At 43.6% G+C, this 25,520-nt stretch overlaps 1 long non-coding RNA gene across 5 annotated transcripts in view; it reads right to left on the bottom strand.

Annotated features, from left to right (window-relative positions):
- The window catches only part of LOC310828090, a 137,743-nt gene that overhangs the window by 94,262 nt on the left and 17,961 nt on the right, over positions 1-25,520 (bottom strand). For all 5 annotated transcript variants that reach the window (XR_014556641.1, XR_014556642.1, XR_014556643.1 and 2 more), the window contains exon 3: positions 24,717-24,759. This is a non-coding gene — a long non-coding RNA (uncharacterized lncRNA). The remainder of the gene's footprint in view (positions 1-24,716; positions 24,760-25,520) is intronic.

Raw genomic sequence — 25,520 nt, 5'->3', positions numbered from 1 at the left:
ACCAACACGTTGCAGAAACATGGGGTTCCCTGTGCTGCAGCTGCTCAGAGACTGAATAGCACCAATTGGGGCAGGGAAGTCCCACAAAGCTGGTAGGCACCTATCAAATTACTCAAGCAAGGACTCTGAATACATACTCAGCTTCAGATGGTGGATTTAGACAGGGGGAACCTCCTCTGCTGCTTACAGGCACAATTCCCCATCCCCAACGGAGGAAGAATATGAAAGGCTGTTTGGGCATGTGCATGACCCCCTTAGCGTATGGGCAACTCAGTGTGTTGCCCTCCAGGTGTTCTGGATAGACTACAGCTCCCATGATCCCTGACCGTGCTGGTTGGGGCTGATGGGAGCTGGAGCCAACAACTTATGGAAGGCATCACGTTAGCTATCCCTGCCCTAGCTAGATCCATTTACCTAATGTAGTTATCCTTCAAATTGTCATACAGTGGTACCTCGGGTTAAGAACTTAATTCGTTCCGGAGGTCCGTTCTTAACCTAAAACTGTTCTTAACCTGAGGTACCACTTTAGCTAATGGGTCCTCCCGCTGCCGCCGTGTCGCCACCATGCGATTTCTGTTCTCATCCTGAAGCAAAGTTCTTAACCTGAGGTACTATTTCTGGGTTAGCGGAGTCTGTAACCTGAAGCGTCTGTAACCCGAGGTACCACTGTGTGTGTGTGTGTGTGTGTGTGTGTGTGTGTGTGTCATTTAAAATGAATGAAGAAGTGTCTCCATCAAAGGGTGGGTTGAACCTTGAACACTGGCCAGAGCAGTCCTGGCAGCCCCCGAGCTTCAACTCAAGTTGTGGATATTTTTGTATACAGTATTTTTGGTATGGGTTGGAAAGAGAGCAACAGAAAGGGCATTTAGAGGGTGCTCGCCACTTTGGTGGAAATCGTGTGCTTTAAATGCATGTAATGTAAATTAAAAAAATCCTTTTGTACAGCAACGTGTCTTGTACCTTTCCCCCAACACTTCTGTCCGTCCCATCTTTTAAGAAAATCCCAGCAACAGAAGGGGGGTCTGGTCATTTATGTGCTGCACTATAATGGATCTCAGAACAATTAACTCTCGGTTCAACCTCAAATTGTCCTCATATGCTGTTATATCCTTGCGCCAAAGTCAGAACCCTTAATCCTGTTCTACGAGCTGTGCCTATGCAATGGATCCTAGTTCTGAGCCGTAAGACTTCTGTACTTCTTCCTGTTTATAGCTATTAGGAATAAATCCAAAGAGCAGGCCTACTCAGTGCACTCTTTCCAAATGAATAACACGGATTATTATCATCAGCAGGCATGCTGGCATCAGGTGGATTGAGAGTGCATTCACTGAGAAATCTGGTAAGCTCAGCTGCCTCTGTGTGCGCCTGCTTTTGAACTATATTTAACTCTTACTCAGCATTCTGTTCACACTCCTGCAAAATGTTGCTCCCTGGATTGCAGCGGATGAGGGTAGCGCTTCGATTCTCATTTAATTAAGTGCTCCGCGTCTTAAGAGGGTGATACCGCTGATTAGTGTTCTCGTTCCAAAGCATTTCATGAAGGAGAAAAGAAGGTTACTTGCTGGTAAACAGAGTTCTCCGATTTCATAATCTCCGTCGGGACCTACTGCCCATCATTGTAAAAAATATATATATTCCCGATATTGAAGACAAAGAAGAGACAAGGCCACATCTTCACCGTACATTTAAAGCATCGTACCATTCTGTCATGGCTTCCCCACCAAGAATCCTGGGAACTGTAGTTGGTTAAGGGTGCACATCCCGTGCATAGCTTGGAAGGGATTAGGAACAATAAATTAAATAACTAGCAATTAGTTGGCCTTTCAATGGACATCCCAAACCAGCTGCCAGAGCTAACCACATGAGAGTGAGGGCCAATGAGCTGCAAGGGGGCAAAGGAACCAAATCAGACACGACTGCAAGTAGAATGATAAATGCCTGACACAAGTGCCAGACCTCACTGGTGACCGACTGATCAGCCAAGCAGATCCCTCAGCGCTTAAGCAATTGTTCCAAGCTGCCAATAGATGCCACGACCTACACCTATGCTACATGGAAAGAGGAAGACTGTCATAGAGTTTGAGGGGACCCCAGGGTCTTCTAGTCCAAGCCCCTGCAATACAAGAATCTTATGCCTATTTCATTCCCTCTTGTTCATTCCCTCTTGTTGCCTAAACAGAGAATTCAGTACAGTGGTACCTTGGGTTACAGACGCTTCAGGTTACAGACTCCACTAACCCAGAAATAGTACCTCGGGTTACGAAGTTTGCTTCAGGATGAGACCAGAAATCGTGCGGTGGCAGCGGGAGGCCCCATTAGCTAAAGTGGTACCTCAGGTTAAGAACAGTTTCAGGTTAAGAACGGACCTCCAGAACAAATTAAGTTCTTAACCTGAGGTACCACTGTAGTTCTCGGACAGTGCTGATGTGCTCTTCCCTGATCCACCAACACCATCACCGTGTCTAAGCACACCGTCTATGACTGGGGAAGACAAAACTGTCCGTTAATCTGGTATCAAGTTACCAGCTATTGCTGGAACATAAGTTTATGATCACTTGCTATGTACATGCAACAGCTAAGTTAGACTACATGCAGCAGCGCAGCGGCAGCGGGAGGTGCCATTAGCTAAAGTGGACCTCAGATTAAGAACAGTTTCAGGTTAAGAATGGACCTTCAGAACGAATTAAGTTCTCAACCTGAGGTACCACTGTACTTGTCTCTGTTTTTCATTTCCGGCTGACTTGAGAAACCAATATGGTATCACGAAGGCCGCTCTTACCTCTCCACAACCCAGGTGCTCAAACCCAGAAATCACATGCAATGGGTACAAAGGAACAAAAATTTTATTATTTATAATCTTCTCTACAAATCACTCAGCACTGAACACCAAAAACACGGCAGCCAGGGATGAGGAAGAGGGGCGATGGGGGCAGAATTTGGGTCTCCCTCTCCACCCCTGAAGATGGGTCACCAGGTGGACCTGGCTGAAGTGAGGGGGTACGCTCAGGCACCTCCATCTTTGCCCACCCACCCCCCGCCCAGGCCCACCAGCCTTCAAGCAGCTTCCATAGAGTACCAGCTAGTGCTTCCCCCAACAAGCCCCTCAGCCTGGGAATTGCGTGCACTCCTCACAGAATAATAATAAATAAATGAAATTTTATTTATAGCCCGCCCTCCCCAGTCGAAGCCAGACTCAGAGCGACTAACAACTGTAAAATGAAACAAAATTCTAAAATCATTTCATTGTAAAATCAGTTCAAATCAGATTAATGGCAACCATTGGGCTAGAGTTCTGTGAAGAACTGCCAAAGGAGGGGGTCAGGCTGTGCCTTGGCCAAAGGCCTGGCGGAAAAGCTCTGTCTTGCAGGCCCTGCGGAAAGATGTCAAATCCCGCAGGGCCCTAGTCTCTTGTGACAGAGCGCTCCACCAGATCGGAGCCACAGCCGAAAAAGCCCTGGCTCTGGTTGAGGCCAGCCTAACCTCTCTGTGGCCCGAGACCTCCAATATGTTTTTGTTTGAAGACCGTAAGGTCCTCCGTGTGACATACTAGGAGAACTGGGTCATCTAGTCCAAACCCCAGCCATGCACAACTAAAGCATCCCTGACAGAGGGCCACCCAACCTCTGTTTAAAGACCTCCAAGGAAGGAGAGTCTATCATAGCTAGGCTGAGGGGCCTGGGGCATTTGGGCCCAGCACACGGGGAGGACGGGACTTTCTCCATCCCTTCCAGGCTCCGAACTGCCCCCCACCCCTACTTGGTCCCAGCCAGTTGGTTTGCAGCAAGCGCATGCTGGCGAAAGGGCAAGGCCAGCAACAGGCCAGGACGGAGCCGGACACAAACCACACGCCTTGGCAGAGACGTGTTTATGACACTGGCAGGGGAGAATGGAAAGGCTGCTTATTTTCTTTCTGAACGAAACCGGCAGAGATTTCTTTGCTCCGGATCAACCTGGGAATTCCCATCTCCTTCCTTCATCCGCCAACCTTTCCCTTGTCACATAAACAGAGATGTAAGCAGAGATAAAGAGGGGCTGGCGAGAGAGAACATCGCTGCAAAGAGACAACAGCAGTCAGGGAAGGTGTCTCTGTGTATTGGGGTGGGGGGAGAAGCCCAGAGTGGAGTGGCAGACCTGCAAAAGGGGGGGGGGGAATCTCCAGTCAGAACAGCAGACAAGAGAAAGGAAATAATTTCAGAAAGGGCTGAAAGGGAAGAAGGTCTCTAAGATCAGACAAAGGAAAATAGGCAAGGTTGTTTGCCCCGTTGCTTAGTGGAGTCTTGTAATGCGCAGTGAATAAACCACTACAACAACAAAAAAGTTTTAGAAAAGGTACTGAAAACCCAAGAGGCATCAACGAGAGGGAGGAAAGCAGCCATTTTGTGCCTTCTTTTGTTTGCTTCCTATAAAGAAGTTCTAAAACAGGGGGAGGAAACCACATATATTTAACAAAATGTATATACCACTTGATTGCTAATGGAACGTCTAGGCAGTTTACAAAAAATAAAGCATTAAAATGCTGGGGGGAAAGGTTTGAAACAGGATAAACTTAAAACCAGCGGTTAAGTGAAAAACAGATAAAAGCACAGGCTTGCCGGAACAAAAATTATCTTAGTCATAAAGAGTACATGAAAGGAGTGGAGTTGTAGGTGAAGAGAAGAGGGAGGGGCTCTCAGTCTTTTGCTCTTGCCCTCCCCTAAAGAAATCCCTGTCAGGCCAAAAAAGGAACAGGGTTAGCTTGTGGGAGGTGCAAATTCCTCCCACAAAATCAAATCTTTCCTGCAATACGCTTTTGTGACAATTTTCAGCCAAATGAGGGCAAAAGGATGCAACATTTTCTCTTAATAATTACCTAACCTTCTTCATTCATACAAAATATGCTATTTAGCAGAAGCTGTTCAAGAGCGCAAGTCTTTTGACACAATCCTCTTTTTTATAATTTCTGCTGAACTGCGTAGGTGGCGGCATTGTCAGACTTCAAAGCCATCGTAACGGAAAACGGGGGGAGAATGAGCAAAAGTGTGGGTGGGGGGAGACCCCTGGCGTGACAAGCAAAACAAGAACAAATGAGATGCAGTATCAGCAGCACATTTCAAAAAAAATTCCAGAGCTGTTTTCCAGAGAGGGTGTTGGGCGAAAGGTGCAAAACATGATGCTGTACAAAAGGATTTTTTATTTACATTTCTGTAACATAAAGCACATGATTTCCCCCAAAGAATCCTGGGAGCTGTAGTTTGATAGAGGTGCTGGGAATTGCAGCTCTGATTTGCAGATGCAACTCGGGAGCTCCTTGGATGATTAGCAGGGATTACTGAGTGGGAAGGTTGTTATTTCTAGTTTATATTATATTATATTCATTAGTTCGTTCACCCTAAGGTCCAAATGCAAGTTGCAACAATTAAAACAATATTTAAAACAGTTTAAAACAACTTAAAGTTACAGAAATAAGTTGGGTCCTAAAAATGTGCATCTTAAAGGTCCAAATGACAGGAGAAAGATGCGTGTCTTCAGCATTCAAAAAAAGCTGCATAATCTCTGTGGGAAGGGAGTTCCACAACTTGGGGGCTGCCACAGAGAAGGCCCTCTCCCAGGCTGCCATAGGCACACACCCAAAGCTTCTTAGTACCCGAGAGAGATGGTGGTCTTTCAGGTGTTTGAGGCTCTAAACAGCAACACGAGAACTTCAAACTGGGCCTGGAAACGACCGATGATCAATGTAGCTGTGTTAAAATGTGGCATTGTATGAGATCTGAAGCGAACTCCCAGCCATATGGCTGCTGCATAATGGCCCACCGTTGCAATAAATAAATAATAATAGTAATTATTTATTATTATTATTATTATTATTATTATTATTATTATTATTATTATTATTAATACCCCGCCCATCTGGCTGGGTTTCCCCAGCCACTCTGGGTGGCTTCCAACAAAATATTAAAATACAAGACAGTAGTCCTTCAGATATTAAAAGCTTCCCTAAACAGGGCTGCCTTCAGATGTCTTCTAAAAGTATGGTAGTTTGTTTTTTCCTTTGACATCTGGTGGGAGGGCGTTCCACAGGGCAGGTGCCACTACCAAGAAGGCCCTCTGCCTGGTTCCCTGTAACTTTGCTTTTCACAGTGAGGGAACCACCAGAAGGCCCTTGGCGCTGGACCTCAGTGTCAGGGTAGAACGATGGGGGTGGATGGACTTCCATAAAAGAGAACCACCAATACTAATCTTCTTGATTATTTAATTTCTACACTGCTTAACATATTGGAAATGTCTGAATGCGGTGCACAAAAAACTAAGGCAACAACAGACAACTTATACAAAATGATACAAAAGTACAGTTACGTATAAAAGTGTTGCATTGATGCAAAGTTGTGTGTGTGTGTGTGTGTGTGTGTTTTCCTTTGACACACCCTTCCTCTCAGCCTCCAGGTTCTCACTCAGGGTTCAAACAAACTCTCAGCTCATCCACAAAAGTCTCACAGTGAGAAGAGGTCCTGGGAACAGTGGACATCAGCCTGGTCTCTCTACACTTGCCTTCTATGGGCAGGCCCAAGGTGAATGGCGCTACTTCAGGCTGCCCGCAGTTCTGCCCCATTCACCTGTCCTGTCTACATCTAGTTCCAGGTAACAGGAGGTTTGTTGCGTTTCCAGGGGGGTTCAAAGCATGAGGAAAGGGCTCCCCCTCCAGTCACAGCAACCTCTTTGCCCTCTGCAGATAAGTAAATCTAAAAAGTGTTCTCAGATGCTAGTATAAAGTAAGTCACCACAGTCACCCACCATCATTGCCCTATATTTTCTGGTCTGCTGAAAAATTTTGGCTCTAATGTGGTTCTTCCTTGCCTTTTGTATCCTCCAAAGAAGATTTCCCACAGAGGATGCCAATGTGTGCCTTTAAAGCAGCTATTGTTAAAAATATCCCCTCTAATACTAACAACATGTTTACTTCTTTGTAATCTCATCAACTGTGACATTGTGTAATTGCAGTTTGCTCAAAAGCCTCATCTACCCACTCATTCTCAGAATGAAAAACAACCGAAGAAGCAGCCTCAAACCAAGGATCTCAACCATGAAGCTGAGAATGGCAATGGAACCGACTGGGGGCAGCAGCAGGTGTTTAACAAAGAGTTATTACAAGCAGAGATGAGGGAGACATTCGTTCCGGTTCACATTTTAATGTGAACTCACCTAATTCACGCTTCCCAAACGGGTGCTTCTGTAGCCAATGCAGGCATGCAAACACACATATATTAGGGGAAAGTGGACAGAAAAAAATTGAGTATATCTGTAAACTTAACACGCAAAGGTACAGTATATTAGGGGAAATGGTTAGCAAAACTGCATATAACAGGGGAGATAAGTGTATGTGCCTCAAAATGAAGATGAATTTCCACATAGAGCATTTTTTTAAAAAAATTATTTTGCAACAGAGTCCCCCCCCCCCCGCTCCCCACGTTGCAAGGAGGTGAAAAGGGCACATAGAACATGTTTAAATAAATGAACCACAAACTTATGAGGAAATGGGGTGAACTGAACTCGAGTGTGGAAAAATGAAAAACTAAGAACAAATTCCAGTCAACAGATTCTTCCATTTGTAGTGCCAAGAATAGTCACTCATCTCAGAGCACTGCCTTAGATCATGGGATCTTTACAATGACAGTGGGATGTCCCCATACTTCCAATAATGTTTTACTTTATTGTCTTGACAATTTATTCAGTAGCTCAGCCCCAAGTCTGACCAAGAAAGAAATCTCAGGATAGGATTACACAGAAGAAATCCTCCAACTGTTCAGCATATCAAGACACATACAGGTTTAACTTGCATATGTGATGATCTTTCAGGAAAGAAAGAGATTGGAGTGTGTGTGTGACTTGGCTGGCAAAGGGCTGTTAAGACTTAAATGAACAGGAAGTAGTTTAGCCTTACCACCCTGAACACACCTGATCTTTTCTAAACTAGGAAAATAAATTTGTTTGTGGGCAGAAGGCCCAATACTCATAGTGAACCAGGCCCAGAAATCATGTTGGCTGGCTTGGTTACATAACCAGGCTTCCTCAACCTCGGCCCTCCAGATGTTTTGAGACTACAATTCCCATCATCCCTGACCACTGGTCCTGCTAGCTAGGGATCCTGGGAGTTGTAGGCCAAAAACATCTGGAGAGCCAAGGTTGAGGAAGCCTGCATAAGACAATACAGTGGTACCTCAAGTTAAGTACTTAATTCGTTCTGGAGGTCCGTTCTTAACCTGAAACTGTTCTTAACCTGAAGCACCACTTTAGCTAATGGGGCCTCTTGCTGCCACCACGCCCCCAGAGCACGATTTCTGTTCTCATCCTGAAGCAAAGTTCTTAACCCGAGGTACTATTTCTGGGTTAGCAGAGTCTGTAACCTGAAGCGTATGTAACCAGAGGTACCACTGTACACAAACAAACAGTTGAAGATGACGAGTGAGACCTCGTCGAAACGTCGCCTAGACACCCCAACTTTTACACGGGAAGACACCCGAGGACACCAAAACCTGCAAACAAACAGTATTGTCTACCTTACCCTTCTTCTTTCCCTTTTTTAACTGAGCATCTGAAGTGTTTCTGAGATGCCATTCTGGGGTGCTGGGTTCAACCCCCCTGACAAAAGCTTGTGATCAGTGTTGTTTCAAGTCACAAAACATGGCAAATGCAAGAATTTTCCTATAGTCTGTAAAACTGGGGAAACAGCATGTCAAGGCAGCTGGGCTGACTCAATGCATTTTGCTACCTGAGGCAAAGGACAATATAGTGCCTCCCTCATTACATGTGCAACAGCTGACTAGAGTGGCATTTGGATGTTACTTCAACACTGGTAATGAGACAAGAGTCCTCCGCCACACTTAAGGGCAACAAGATAGCTTACAGCATACAAAGCAGGCACACAGCTCTGTCTACTATCCATCACTCAACATTTGCCACCTGAGGCTGCACCGTGTCTCATGGTAGGGCCGGCCTTCCAAAGCAGAAATACAATTGCATTGCCAGAAGCAGATAAAACCTACAGTACAAGATTTCTTAATTGGCATACTGAATTATTCATCTCTAAAAGAAGCACGTGGGTCTTCTCATGAATGATCCCCAAACAGTATACTGACTCTGGGCACTGACAAATCTAACGTCTTCCGAAAAATTATATCACATTGTAATTTACAAGCTGAACCAGTTGAAAATTCAAATGCTACATTGGTAACATGGAACCATACCTTGGATATGACTTCTAAGGAATTCTAGGTAGTAGATTTTGATGCACAATCTCTACTGAGTCTACAGGGCGTGACTAATTCAAATTCTGTACAAATAGTTAATTTAATAGAAACATACCCAGGAGATCGGTGTGATGCTGATATCGATTACAAAAATGTGTTTCAAGGCCCAGGTTGCTAGAGCAGTAGTCCAAAGAAAAAGAAAAGGAAAAATTAACCCAGAACTAACCAATTGTAATCAATGCATTATGACTGAAGGTGACAGTCATGGTGAAAGAACTACAAAATAGGACAATCTAGAGTTGGAGTCAACAAGCCTGGCAGAGACCAGATAACATAGCTGAACCCATAATGTCATAATGTATAGAAAGGCTGGAAAGAAGTTGAAATATGAAAGAGGGGCAAAATCCTGGAGAACCCCTATCTGGAGATGTCAGGAATATATGATCAAATTAATGGTGTTGGTAGCATTAATTATAGCACTGGGCTTCTGAATATCTATTTGGCAATTCTTGCCAAACACAGCTCATGACTGGCACATGCCGGAATGAATCTTGGCTTACAACACAGGAGCTTTTCCATAATGCTGCACTTATTGCTCAGAGAAAAGCCAAACTACACACACAGCTCTGGGGCATGCACAGAGTTTCAGATTTCAGATGAACCTACCTACTTGGTGTCCGTCTTTCAGCATCAGCGAGGGAATTTGGTAGAGTCATCTGGATGGCAAAGCTCCAGGCTGAGCACACTCAGTATAGGCACGATGTACATTTTAGCTGACAGATATTTACAAGATTGGAATTTGGGAATCTTCAGCTCAAGGAAGTCTAGACAAGTTAGCCAAAGAACTGTTGAGAATCTTGATGGTGTCATATGGCAGGGGTTCATCTTATTTGGTTTTTAATAAATAAATAAATTCTGTCATACTAAAATAGTGTCCAAGGCACCTTAGCAGATAGATGAGACCTGCAGGTATAGGGCGGTATGCAAATTTCATAAACAAGCAAACAAACCTGATATGACAGAAGTTCAGATAATTACATAATGACAGGCTAAAACAAGTTTGTGATGGGTTTTAAGAAAGGAAAGGTGAAAATGAATAAAGAAAAATGTGTACTTGGCAGGTGAGAAATAAAATTATCAATAAACCCAAAGGTGTTTTAAAAACAGACGTAACTAAAACTGAGGCTATACTTGCAGTTCCTCACTCAAAGAGCAAAGCTGGTCTGCAAAAAGTTAAAGGAAAAATCAACAGTAACACCATATTGCAATTGTACGCATGTCTAACGAGACACAAGTTTCAATGAGTTCACCAAGGCTCACTCCCAGGTAATTGTGTATAGTATTGTAGCCTTAAAACACAATAATTTGCAAATTTACCCAGAAGTTCCTCTGAGTTCTGTGGGACTTACTCTCTAGTAAGTATTCAGGATTGTAGTGCAACCCTATGCATCTTTACTCAGAATTAAATCCCATTATGTTCAATGGGGCTTATTCCTAGATAAGTATACAAATATTGCAGATATAGACCCAAAATGTTGAGTTTTATTGCATACAGCAGCCCGAGGGTGGCCCTTCAAAGTGTGGAAACAGACCACGAAACCACTCACACCAATTGGGAAGGGGGGAGAATTATATAATGCACTTCCAAGAATTTAAAGATCGTTACCGACAACAACACAGAAATATCAACTGCATATAGTAACCAGACCACACAAACATTTGACAATACTGGCAATCTAAGGACACAACGGGAACAAGGAGGTGAAGAATGTTCTGAGGAGGCTGATGTTGTTCTACACCCTTTGCGATGTACTCACGAACCTCAGAACCAAAACTGAAAAGTATGCCATACAGCGTCTTCAATCAGGAATTTCAAACACCTCAAGGGAAGACGTGCCAACAGAGAACTAAAACCAAATTCGAAATCAGTTTGAAGGAAGAGTTGCATAGTATTAGATCAGTTTTACTTGTTTCACATATATGTCTCTTGAGGCATCATCATTTCATAAGATCATAAGAAGATCCCTGCTGGATCAGACCAAAGGCCCATCTAGTCTAGCATCCTGCTTTCACAGCGACTACCCAGATACCTCCACAAGCAAGAAGAAGAAGAAGAAGAAGAAGAAGAAGAAGAAGAAGAAGAAGAAGAAGAAGAAGAAGAGTTTGGATTTGATATCCTGCCTTTCACTCCCTGTAAGGAGTCTCAAAGCGGCTAACATTCTCCTTCCCCTTCCTCCCCACAACAAACATTCTGTGAGGTGAGTGAGGCTGAGAGACTTCAAAGAAGTGTGACTGGCCCAAGGTCACCCAACAGCTGCAGGTGGAGGAGCGGAGACGCGAACCCGGTTCCCCAGATTACGTGACTACTGCTTTTAACCACTACACCACACTGGCTCACACAAACACAATAGTATTCCCTTTACTCGTTATTATCAGTAGCAGGTATTAGAGGTGTACTGCCTCTGTCACTGCAAGTAGTACACAGGCATCAAGACAAAAAGCCATTGACAACCTTACCCTCCATGAATTTGTGGGATCTGCTTTGAAAGCCACTCGTTGCAATAGCCCACAAACCCAATGCGTTGTCGGGGAGACTTGTTTTCTCCACACAGGCTGGTACAGGGAGATGAGCTCCAGCCTGGATATGGACCTTGATACTGAACTTCCCATCTGTTCTGCCTTCAGCCAATTGCAACAACCTATGAACTTTCTCAAGATTAACCACATAAGGCAATAGCAGTTTGAGCTGCCATAACATATCTTATACTGTACACAATAAAGAGTGTCAAAGGTATCAGTTCAGCTTGGACTGGGACTCAGAAAGAAAACTGTGCCTATACGTACAAAAGTATTAACATCTAGTGTAAATGGATAATTTCGTATCATTTGTGCATAAATATCCCAAATATGTTTAAGTCAATACCTTCCAATTGCACCCGTTTATTAGATACGTCTCAACAGCTGTGCAATTTACTTCTTGGTTAATAGTAGAGCTTTTCTACCAACTGTCTCTTATTTGGCTGTTGGCAAAATTCAGCCTGCCTTACCTGGCAATTGGATCTCATAACCATTAATGTATACAGGATTTTAGAATTCAGAGTACACCTTATCTTTCAGGAATGAGGCTGAATATGCTATACAGTACAGATGCTCCCACCTTAAAAAATTAATTGGTGGGATACAGTGCCTGGTTATACTGAAGAAACTATCTAACATGGTTGGGTTGCTTCCTATATTTAATATAAAACGAGTGTCTTTTTTCTGCATTTGATATTGGAAGGTATGCCGCAGACATTTCTTAGACATATAGCTCAGCAGCTTTAAGTTCTACCTGGGAAGGCCTTCCCTATGAAGCTTTTGCACCGCAATCCAGTTTGGGGTAAGGAAATTCTGGTGTGTGTATGATGGTCCCTTACCTGCAGAAGTCTTCTCATTCAATTCAGTGTTGCAAGAAGCTCTACTCAAAGGCGGAGTACTGTACTTAACCGAGCGGCTTTCAGCTGTTGTTATATACAGTTACTGACTCACACCTGTGTGCCTGAAGCCCTGAGCTCCTTACCATGGGAGGGGGGCAACTGGCTCCCAGCAGCCTCTGCTTCTCATAGAATCATAGAGTTGGAAGAGACCACAAGGGCCATCGAGTCCAACCCCCTGCCAAGCAGGAAACACCATCAGAGCACTCCCCCCCCCCAACTTCCTGGAGCATGCTGGAAGCCCAGAATCTCTCCAAAAGAAGATTTTTACTGTCTGCATCTTTAAGACTGCATAATTCTCCTGCAAATTATTTCTTTTTAAGTCATTTGGAACTTTTTTTGTCTATATTTTTATATGCCAACAGTTTGGAGGGTTGTTTGCTGTAACTTCTGAAAACTGAGTAAACTTTTCACTTATTTGTAAAGCTAAGTGCAACTTATTCTATCCAAAGTATTTTTGTGGGGAATGTTTTTTTGAAGGTGGGTGAGGTCAGATGTTTTAATGTGCTTGGAGCAACGAGCAACTGTCATTGTGCTAAATCTGCTATGCGAGAGTAATTAATCTCTCTTCCAAACTTCTCTCTCCAGCATCAGCAAGCCTCATAAGGGGTAAATATGGAGCTATCTTACAGGGTTGTTGTAAGGTAATAAATGCAACCTGAAAGTGCAGCAAAATAATGACTGCTAGCCTTGCCTCCATTTTTTCCTCTTTTCCAATAGGCAGTCAACATTTGTGTGTTTACAGAGCAAGCTCCATTTTCATTCAGTGTTTTATGGTGGCAGGGTCGTCGCCAACTTCGATTCCCACCCCAAATATCATTACATTTTTTGTTAATTTCCGGAGCATGCCATTACTGCCTTGTTTGTTCACTTGGTTCCAATCCTGTCAGCACTCCTCACCTAAGTTCACTATTGTGCATATGAACACCCAAAAGCACTACATAAGTGCAAAGTATTATAAACGGGTAAGAGCAAAGGTTTAGAGTAATGAAAACATGATCTCACTGCAACTCTCTTCTGCCTCACAGTAATGTGAGGCCAACAGGCCTTTTTTGTGAAATGCCCCAAGATCTTCAGATGAAGGGTGGTATAATAAATCATCATTATCATCCTCATCTGGTTGGCCACAGTGAGGATAGGATTTCAAATGGCCTCTGATTTCAAATGGCCTCCCTCCCAGTTTAAGCAGCATTCTCCACACCCCCAAACTTGAAGCCGATACCACGGTTTATGTCTGGTGCATCAGAGATGGCATTTTACTTGCCAAGCAATAGGCGTTCTGTATGCTTTATAGCAGTCACTGAATTAGCACTTCTAGCCCATGGAAAAGCTACTGATACTCTAGATCAAAGTGCATGCTGTGAACATCCTGGGGTCACATTTGGGCAACAATTTTGTTGACAAAGGCAACAGAGGAAGCGGGAATTCTGTTAACTAGTCCGCAACCTAGTCTTGGAACCCCTGCTGAGAATAATATTACCATATACAGAACGGCATTTATTTCTAATGGCTCCTCTTCTGAGCTCTGTACCATATGCTGCTTTTTTCTGCAGCAGCAATAATAATGATAATAAGAATGGTGATAATAATAATAATAAAAAATTAAAAAGAAAATACCCCAGTGGTCTCCGCGTTCAGTGCAAATCCTACAAGGTTTTCCTGAACAAATAGCAGATAGTGACCTTTTGGCCTTTGTTTTGCATGAGAATTAACATCAGTATTCAGTAGTTACTACTGTGACTAGGGACTACTGCAAATGCCAGATTCTGATTTAAAACTCGGGTGTGTGTGTGTTTTTTAAGAACCCAGAAGAAAAGGAGGTCTTTGAAGCTCATCTGCATTACAGATCAGGCCTCTCTGAGAAAATCAACCATCCATAATTCATTACATGTTTCCTGCAGGGCTTGGAGACAGCAGCGATCCTAGCAACAGCAGAGTCATAGCAACAGCTGCAAAGCCGGCCAATCCAGCGTCATCCTTCCTTATGCAACGTAACCAATCAGAATGGGGAGCACCAGGCTGAAATGTTGTCAGCCAACTGGTTATTCTGTCATAAGCCTAGTTTTTAAACTAATGTGTGCTATTGGAATTTTCACTAGCATGCTGAAGGGGAAAAGGTCTGAAGCCATTTTTTTGCTGAAACGTAGAATGAAATGAAATGCAAAATTGTGGACTTGAAAAAATACTCCGTTCTTCCAAACTGTTAGCCCAGTGCATCAATTAAGTATCTTTAGACTATTCCAGTGTACTATCACTTTCATACGGAGCTCATCACAATATCATTGGTCAAAATGGTTTTCATTATGATAAAACAATGCATTTTACAGACTTAGGCTGCAATCCTAGATCCATTTACCTGGCAGTAAGCCCTAGTTAACTCTGTGGGACATAATTTTGAGGAGACATATTTAGGACTGCCTTGCCAAACTTTCACATTTATTCCTCCATCACTGCTTGCTGAATGATTTTCAGTATTTTATAATGTGTTTATGCTTAGCCACAAAACTACAGATATAATCATTTGGGGTGGGGTGGAAATACAAAAGCTGCCATACGTTGCTTAAGAGCTTAGTTAATTGTGACTAGTTGTTCCCCTCCATTGTGATGTCAAAACAGCTATGCTTTTGCAATCTAAAACACAACACATTAAAAATCAGAGATCTGCTTTTGAAATGCTTTGCTGTTTTGATTCTTTAATACAAACTGCTGCGGTAATTACAATTTTAGTGGTATTCTCCTTGGGATGCTAATAGTTTACTGAGCATCATGTGATGTGATGTTTGTCCTGAAATCACATAGTTGAGAACAAAGAAAATAAATTGTCTATGGGCGTATGGAAACAAATGGAGATCAGAAACAGTATCATACTCACTTGAGCAGAACTTACAATTTTAAAACCGCCTAAGTCTTCGCAGACACCACTCTGCTGTATTTCATAGCTGGTAAGGATGTCGGAAAATGTTTACAAACAGGATACTGATTACCATATTTTTCCGTGTATAAGATGCCCCCATGTATAAGCCCCCTATTTTGGGGGGCTCAAAATGAAGAAAATGCACTATGCACTATCCCTGTATAAGATGACCCCTTATTTTAAACTTCAAAAATTGAGGAAATAATATAGTCTTATACACTGAAAAATATGGTATTTTCTTTAGGAAGGTTCAATAACTTATAGTGGGGTATTGAACCAGCATCCCTTCAAGTGGTGTTGGACCACAACTCCCCACCTGCAAGGTCAGTACCGGATTTACGTATAAGCTAAACAAGCTATAGCTTCGAGCCCCACTCTCTTGGGGGCCCCAAAAAAATTTAAAGGAAAAGAAACTGGATGTACATTTCTAAAATATAAGATAAAAAACAAATAAAACAAAACCTACATACAGCGACTGTGTATTGTGTTGTGTAGGCTCCTATTTGTTATGTGCAAATGGCTTTAGATACCTATTAGGCCCATAAATTACCATATAGCATATATGCAACACAAAAAACAGCGACAATTTGTTGTTGACAAAGGACAGCTGGATATATAAAGGGCCCCATTACCTTCAGTAGCTTAGGGCCTTCTCAAACCTAAATCCGGCCCTGTGATTGGTGGATGATCAGGGGCAATGGAAGCTGAAGTTCAACAACATACAGAAGGCCACAGGTTTCCCATGCCTAGCATGCCAAGTTCCTGCATTGTCAGGAACTAGCAGTAAATGACACTGTGGAAGTGTGCACTCTTTATTAGCAAGAACATGATCTGTGCAGACTTGGCAGAGTGTCAGGCCTAATATGGACAGCAGCTCATCCCCGGTTGGTCTTGAACCCATGAATCAACTGCAGAGACTAAAAGTCCCTGCCTCCCCTCAGCAGCCTAAGTCCCCTCCTTTTCCAGGGTTTATCCCAAGCAATTAGAGACTGTGCCTACATGAAGCCAACCTGTCCTCTGCCCTTTTCATGCCTCTTCTGGTTCTGGGAGACCAGAGGGGAAGGGAGCTTGCTGCAGCAGCAGCAGCAGGGGGAAGACACCTATGTCTCTTCTCTGCTTCTTGGCCTCCCTCCCTCCTCCCTTGCTTCAGCTGCTGCCTCCAATTCTGGACTTTTCTCTGCCAGACACTTCCCCAGCTCATTATGCCGTGTTACCTCTTCAGCTCCTGACACCTCCTCTTCCCTGTGACCGCTCATCATTGTCCCACCACCACTCCCCAGACTTTCAGCCCTCTTCCCTTGGTGGTTCACCAGCTGGTTTCACCCCCCATTCCTCTACATCCAGCCTTTCCATGGCACACACCTTCAATAGTTGTGTTGGTATAAGAAAGGAAAGGGATGCGGGTGGCGCTGTGGGTTAAACCACAGAGCCTAGGACTTGCTGATCAGAAGGTCGGCGGTTCAAATCCCCGCGACGGGGTGAGCTCCCGTTGCTCGGTCCCTGCCCCTGCCAACCTAGCAGTTCGAAAGCATGTCAAAGTGCAAGTAGATAAATAGGTACCGCTCCAGCGGGAAGGTAAACTGTGTTTCCGTGCGCTGCTCTGGTTCGCCAGAAGCGGTAGTCATGTTGGCCACATGACCAGCTGTACGCCGGCTCCCTTGGCCAATAAAGCGAGATGAGCGCCGCAACCCCAGAGTCTGTCTCGACTGGATCAAATGGTCAGGGGTCCCTTTACTTTACCTTAAGAAAGGAAGCGCTCTTTGTCACCTGTCCACTATAAGTGCTTGGCCGCAAAGGGAGGAGAGAGACAGAGAGAGTTGCCAGAAGCCAGCCCCAGATGGTGATTAAAGATTTATTCCACCAGAAACATAAGATTTTTATCTTATCTAAGAAAATTAGAATAATACAACAGAGAATATCTGAAATCTTTTTTTAGACAGGGAGGGTACCCACAATGTTCCACATAAACAATGTGCTGTACAAAAATATAGTTATATAAATCTTGCTAGCGGGCATTATCTTCGACTTCATATCTTTAGGGGGAAATGAAAAGCAATCATTCATCTTTACCTTAACATTACCACTTGAAGGAAAGATACGAGAGGTTATCTCTGGTGATACCTTGGCCCACAGCTAAGAAATCTCAGAGAAATTCCACCTGAGTGCCTCTGTTTCTCTCCATGAGTGAAAGAAGATTTACTAAGGATGCTTCAGAATGTATTTTGGGGCCAATTGCCCTATTCTGAACTTTCCAGATGATACATAAATTGACCAAAACTGTGAAGATTGTCAAAGCACAACTGGAATGAACACACACACACGTTTGTTTGTGTGTGTGTGTGTGTGTGTGTGTGTGTGTGTGTGTTCATCTATGCATTTTATAAAAAATCTGTTTTTCCAGTAGCAACTTTTCAGATGCTAGAAATTAAAATAAATTACCAAGTACTTCATAATACTGCAAGCAGAATGGAAGATTCTGGATGTAATCATTCCAGGTCTGTGTAAAAATAATTACTGGTTTGTGTAGGGATGTACATGTTTTTCAACTGTTTAGAACTCTTACAGGTCTGTGGTGTTGACATTCAAATCAAAATGTTTGTGTTACCTGGTTATGAAAGAAAACTTAAGAACTGTGGCTCTGAAAACATAATTACTGTCAATAAACTGAAGTTTACATTTTATTTCTTTTATTGGGGTGGTTCTTTTTGGCAATTGTGTATTTTGGTTGCAATTAGACAGTAATGAATGAAAGGGGAGGAGTGTACATCAGGCCCATAACTATTCATTAAGCTAATCTAATGAACCCTTTGGTCTGCATAGTTAAAAATAAGAAATTGCCTCATAGGATGGTTAAGTGGTCCCATACCTTCATCCTTAACTTTGACAGCTTCAATGTAGAGCTGGGAGGCATCTTCAAACCGAAAAGCACACAGCTCTCTAATGAGATGGTAGAATCATACAACTTAAGCTAATGAATTTCTTATCCTCTTAGACTGATAAAAAAAAAAAAAGTTTTCTGGGAGAAGTCAAAAGATCTCAGCATTTTAAAAGTGGATTTGTACTTTCCATTCCAGAGAAGAAGAAAAGAATCTCAACAATGGATAAAACTCGCAGCATAATTCTGAACAAACAATTGTGTGACAATAACTTAACTAAAACATGATTAGTGTGGGGGGAAAGGTCTCTTCTGTGATTTGTTCAAGATGCCATGCAATGCACAGACACAAATACCTACCAAGGCACTCAAAATATGTGAATTCATTGCAATGTAAAATGCCTACCGATTCTGCATTTCATAATATTGTTCTGCAAGCACAGACACACACACTTCCCTGAACTGTATGTAGCTTTAAGAGCCGTCGTTTATAGGACTTTACAGTCCTGAAGACTTATAATGATCTATGAAGATTTGTGACGTATTTTCTGAGAGCTACTTACTTATAGGTATTCAAACTGAGCCCGGGGAACAAGCCAGCTACTGAACTGAAAACCATTAGCTAGTTTGACACTATGGAATTTGGACTCAATAGCCACTAGGGGCAGCTCATTCTCTGCAGAAATCAATTGCTCCTCTCTATGGGTGTTTATACTACCAGTCTTGCTGCGCCTACTTACCACCATGTTGCCCTATTCGCATAGTTTACTAGGGCTCCTACTTTGAATTGACATTACCATTGAACTGACATTACCATTCTGCTCAACAGATGCACACCCTTGATGCCTCCGTTCTGCACTTTGCTCTCCATATTCGATCCATGCCCAGGTTACGTTGCTTTGCAGTATTGTAAAACTATAGCACTTCTCTCCCTCTCCAACCTTGATCATCACTCGCCTCAACTACTGCAATCTTCTGGTCTCTGATATTCCCTTCCGCCTCATGTTTATCTAGCACTCACCTGCATAAATCATTCTCCTGACACAATGCTCCTCCTACAAATCCCTATTTTATGGCCTCCATAGATAGGCCCCCTTATTTGGAGGGGACAAACCATGGTTTATCATGCATGAGTGTATTACTTCCACTTTGCTCCAGTTCAAGCTAGGCAGAAGCAAATTATGGTCTTAGCATTATTTCCAAACTAGGGATCATGGTTTGTTTCACTCTTAATAACTACGGTCAGTAAACAAAGACCAAACCTTGGCTACAGATCATGGTTTGCTGGCATGAAACAAACCATGAACCCTGATTTGGACAGAGCGCTAAGCTAGGGGCCATGATCTGTTTCCTCCCACTGCAAGTAGGAAGCAGCAAAGCAGTTCAGTCTGGTGTATTCATGGCAAACCATTAACTGTGGTTTACCATGGTGTGCGAACTAGGTCAATCAATCAACTTATGCAGTGAAGGTGAAAAAAGGGCCAAAATGTTCTTTTATAATACTACAATTAGCCAAATCCATACAGGCAACTCCCTGTTTGCACAGGGGTTGTGTTCCGTGTCATTGTGCACCTGCAAGAAATTGCAGGCTTTTTCAATGGATGTTCCGATTATACACAAACAACCTGTTCTGCCCCTGCCCCAATCCATTCTGCCTCTTTTTTGTGATGTTTTTGGTTGACTTCTGGGTTCAGTGTGATACACATGCGTGCATGTTTGCATCATGCACATATTGGACGTGCCTAAAATGGTTGCTGTGTTATACTATATTAATTTCTCTGCAGACACAGTTCTGTAGATCAAAAATAAACAGGAATTAAGCTGTTATACTATGAAATGTGACTGATTCCCCTGCTCTCGTTCTAGTCAAGCAGAACATTTCTTTTGACCATTGCAGTCAGGCCAAATACCATATTTTAACCTATTTGCCACCACAATCCCTCTCCACAGCCCAACGTAGACTGCCTTGGTCGCTTCTGTCAAAATGAGGACAGGCTTCACGGAAGGAACAAAGGCCTCTCTCCCTTTTAGTCATTGTGTCCTTCTGAAAAAAAAGAGAGAAGGGGCCCTCCTCAGGTAATTAATGCCCTGTGATTAGTTCCTCTCTCTCTCTATTTATTCAGGAGTGGGGAGAGGCCCAAGAGATCTCTTCACATATATGTGTGTGGAAGAGAGACAGGTCAAGGAGAAGGAGCAGCCTCAGAGGCAGCCATGGCATTGACAGAGCCTGTCCATTCTCTTTGGTAAGGAGGGAATCAGAGGAAATAAGCCTTCGTACCCTCTTCTGGAGAGGAATCCAGACTGGGAAATAATGGCTGGCCGCACTCAGACATTCCAAAGAAATCAAGGAATACCAGCCTCTTTTCCTTCGTTTCTTCCCTTTACATATGAAGGCAAAGAGGAGAGGGAAATAGTTTGGCAATTATTATTCCTGAAAGGAGGGGTGCTCCGAAATGGGAAGACCTTTGATGATGGTGATGACGAGTCTTCCTTCATAGGAAGTTTTTTCTTAAAAAAAGCAAAACCATTCATGCCAAGGGAAGCCAGAAAAATTTCTTCGTGGGACAGCATGAGACTCACAGGTTTGCTGAATGGGAAGCAAATATAATCCAGGGAGGGGGGGGGGGCGGAGAGAAGACATAGCCCCATAACAACTCCCTTTGTAAGGCACAGAAAAGGCCAAGCCATCCATTTGAAGAAACGAAGGAGGGGGGCTGGCTATGAATGTGTTGTTTAGAATGGAAGACATCAGAGGGACATAAAAAGGAATATGGCTTCTCCGTTCTCAGATGAACATTGCCCAGTCTGTATTTACTGAACCTACTGAATTAACAAGGCTAGCTCTGAGTTGTGACCCAGTCGTTCATGGGGCATTAATTGTACATCTGTAACGATGAGTTCGTGTGTTTTTTAAGGGTTTGTAGGAATGGCTTTATTGTTTTCAGAACATGCCATTTTTATTTTTGGCATTTTCTCTCATGTTTGTCTTGTTGCATACCTGTTTCAATAGCTGCAGGTTTGCAATAACAGCAAAACACAACACTAATACTGCAACAAACAAATGCACATACAGAGAGAGAGAGAGAGAGAGAGAGAGAGAGAGAAAAGAGAGAGGAAGAGAGAGACCATCATCATCACATCCCACTTGGAGTGAGTTAAAGCAATGACCTTTGGTTCGCTCCTCTATGGGGAGTCTGAGAAAATGACCCCTGACCTTTAGCTCAATGGGAGCTCAGGAGAGGTCAGGAGGAATAACTCTCACCGCAATCTCGCTCTCCACAGGAGTTTGAAAGGGGGTGGACCTCAAGAACTGAGGAGTATGTGATCAGCAAAACTTTGCAGCATTTCTGAAGAGAAAAAAGCAGGCAGAGGGGGGAGGGGAGGTTTAGCTACAGTCCCTTGGGGTGGGGGTAGGAGAATCACCTACCATTGAGAAACAAGTAAACCCATTTCAAGCAAGAATATACCTCAACTCTTTGACTTGCAAATCAGGAAAAAGACAAGCAGGAGGGGGGCGGGGAAGGGAGGAGACCCAGGATGTAGTTCAAAATCAGGGTGTTCCCCTCTGAAGAGATGCAATCAAGGCTCCCAGCCATCAGGCACAATAGTTTTGCTTAAAGGAAACAGCTCGGAATTAAGCAGAGTGCTTTTTTGTTTTAATGAGGTGATCTTTCCCCCACAATTACAAAATGCCTTTGCTGAATGTAGCATCAACTAAAGGGGGGGAATCTGGATTGTTTGATGGGGAATTATCATCAAGGGCATATGAATTAAAACTTCAAATCTCCACTATGTTTCTTTCTTTGTCCATACAGAAATCAACTTGGCAACACTAGCTAGATGCTCAAGAATGATTTTTTTTCAACAACAACAAAAAGACTACAGAATATACCGCACTCCAGATCTTTCCCAATCAAGCCACACAGCTGTAAAGGTTCCTGTCTTTATAGGCAAGGCTATCATTTAACAGAAACGATATCTTGCTTTCAGCAATGGTCTCTGCCCATTAAGTCATAACCATGCCAGCTAAAGCAGAGGAAAAGGCTCTTTAACCTCTTTCCTGCACATGTGCTTTTGCTATATGTTTGCAACATCATGCTAAACCATGCAGCAGGAAGCTCCAGACTCAAACTCCTTCCTTTCCCCACACAGCTGATCTTTCTGAAGAAGAAGAGGAGTTTGGATTTGATATCCCACTTTATCACTACCCTAAGGAGTCTCATCAAGCGGCTAACATTCTCCTTTCCCTTCCTCCCCCACAACAAACACTCTGTGAGGTGAGTGGGGCTGAGAGACTTCAGAGAAGTGTGACTAGCCCAAGGTCACCCAGCAGCTGCATGTGGAGGAGCGGAGAAGTGAACCCGTTCATCAGATTACGAGACTACTGCTCTTAACCATTAGTTGCTAGCTTAGATGACAAGGCGAACTTCAGATAACACTAACCATGGTTAGTTTCACGAGCCAGCTTCATAACTCACGCTTTAAAGCTGGCTTGTTTGAAACAAACCACAGAGAATGTTGCCCATGGTTTGCCATCCCAGACAACATGGCGCCAAACATACACAAGCCTTCTGGGGACTCGCCAGAGCTATTCAGAACCCCAGGTTAGCTGGGTTCCCAACCCAGACTTTTCTCCAACTCACTGAGAGTAACAAAGCATAATGAAATGGAGAAGGGGGAGCTTAGTGTGTTGTGTGTGTTTGGTGCCCACCCACAAACCCATCACCTTAAGTCAGTGCTTGAAACCTAATCCTGTTCAAGGCAGGCTTAACTCTTCTCATACTGAACTAGAAGTAGCTGGCCCGTGCTCTGGTGACATTCAGATTAGATTGCTGCCAAATGCTCTGGGCTTGCCCTCCTACTAACCGCCGGACCACTGCAGTGGTGCCCTGCTTATCAACAATAAGAGCAATAAGAACAATCTTCCTTCTCCTCCTCCTCCTCCCAGTGTTGTTGCCCTTGTAGAACTCAGCAGGGAAGATGACAGGGGCAAAGCTGGAATTAATAGACTCCACCTCTCATTAGCTCTGACCCCACCTACTCCAAGGTCACGGCCGCTACTGGACAAAGCCAAACAACATGAAGATTGTAAAAAGATGGAAAAACAGTTGTTGTTGTTTAGCCTTAACCGGCCCAGGCTGCACTGAGCAAAACACAGATTTAAGGTTGCACCAAGGGCTACTGAGGTGGGGAAATTGCAATGGGTGCTCCCCTACCAATAAATAAATGCATACATAAATAAGGAAGTCAACCGTTATTTGGATGTGTCTCTTGCCAAGCAGAACACCTGGATCCCTTGTGAAGCAAAGAGCAGACATAAATAAAAGGAAACATGGTGGCCCTTATATAAGTAATGCTGAAGTATAATTTTATGTGGCACAGGAGTGGAGTTTTTTCCTAATGGAATAACCCCTCTACTGGTGATGACTTTCTTTTGGATATTCAGAAATGACTGGCAGTTGCACAGAATAGTCAGGAAAGGAGATTTGTCCTTCTCTTCATCTTTTGTTTCTCTTCCTTTTATTTTCTTCTTTCCCTCCATCTTCCCCCATCTGGACTCGTAATTAGCATTTGATTTCCACAATTCCCTGCAATCTTGCATGTTCTTTTCTGAAACAGCATGTGTTCTATCTTCATGGGAAATCAAAGTGGCACCATGTTTACATTTCAGCAATGTGTGTCACAGAAATTAATTTAGCCATACGTGCACAAAGACACCTTTGAAACTGAAGGGGGGAGGGAGGGAGAGGAAAACATTAAAAGGAAGTGCCTAGCTGAGCACTATCAACATAACGGGGACAGACAAAGGAGACTGGTGAGCATATCTGGCAAACAAAAATGCACAAAGAGTTCAGGCTGCCTTGTTCTATAGTGTAGGGCCTCTCTTCTACAGTGGTACCTCAGGTTACAGACGCTTCAGGTTACAGACTCTGCTAACCCAGAAATCATATCTTGGGTTAAGAACTTTGCTTCAGGATGAGAACAGAAATCGCCCGGTGCCAGCTGGAGGCCCTCTTAGCTAAAGTGGTGCTTCAGGTTGAGAACAGTTTCAGGTTAAGAACGGACCTCCGGAACGAATTAAGTTCTTAACCCGAGGTACCACTGTATTTCTAAATCAGGGGTGTTGGGGAGCCTTTCTGAGTCTGGGGGTGACATTCCCTCCTGGGGGCCAAATATCAGTTGAGGGCAGGACCATAGGCAAAAGTAAACAGAGCTATAAATATGAAACTTACCTTTGCACAACAGGCTTGTTCCTTCACACTCACACATCCCTCCCTGCAGGAAAACAAGAGGTATAATCATAGATCAAGGATGCATTCCAGTAAAAACACTTTAGGAGGGTGCGAAGCAATGTTGTGAGGCTCAGGAAGGTGTGTTGTCTGGAAAGCAGGCTGAGGGCCAGGTAGGGAGGCCTGGGAGGCTGCATTTCCTCACCACCAACCCCTAGCCTGAGGTCCCCCATCTAAATGAACTCATTAAGAGCATAACCTAGAAATCTGTAGTACAAATCTCAGCCTAGCCTAGCCACGAACTGGGTGCCTTTGTAAGCTAGTATCTGTCACCCTCAGTCTGCGGCTCCATGTGCACTATGCCTTTAAAGCATACTTGAAGCACATTTTCTTCTCAAAGAATTCTGGGCACTGCAATTTGTCAAGGGTTGCTGGAAATTGTAACTCTATGGAGGGGCAAGCTAAATTGCCCAGGATCCCTTGAGAGAAATAATGTGCTTCGAAAGTGCTTTAAAGGTATCGTGTGTACGCAGCCTCCTTTACAGAACGGAATCGCCAGTGGTGGCGCTCAAATTTCAGCAACACTCTGGACAACGCTAAAATTTGGCGCTCACTCCTCTCGTGGCTCCATTCTACACCGTTGTTGCAGTGCCCCCAGTGTGGTTGAATGGGTCACACTACCCTAAAACCACCTGTGGCATGGCCATGGTGATACCTAACTTTGTATACATACACACACATACACCCGCACACAGTGCAACGGGGGTGAAGGGGTGGGCCATTTGAGTCTGGCTCTACAGACCTACT

The sequence above is a fragment of the Podarcis gaigeae genome (assembly GCF_964106915.1).
Source record: "Podarcis gaigeae genome assembly, chromosome: 12".
Classification (NCBI taxonomy): Eukaryota; Metazoa; Chordata; class Lepidosauria; order Squamata; family Lacertidae; genus Podarcis; species Podarcis gaigeae.
The sequence above is the reverse complement of the archived record's forward strand: the minus strand, read 5'-3'. Positions and strand labels throughout refer to the sequence as shown.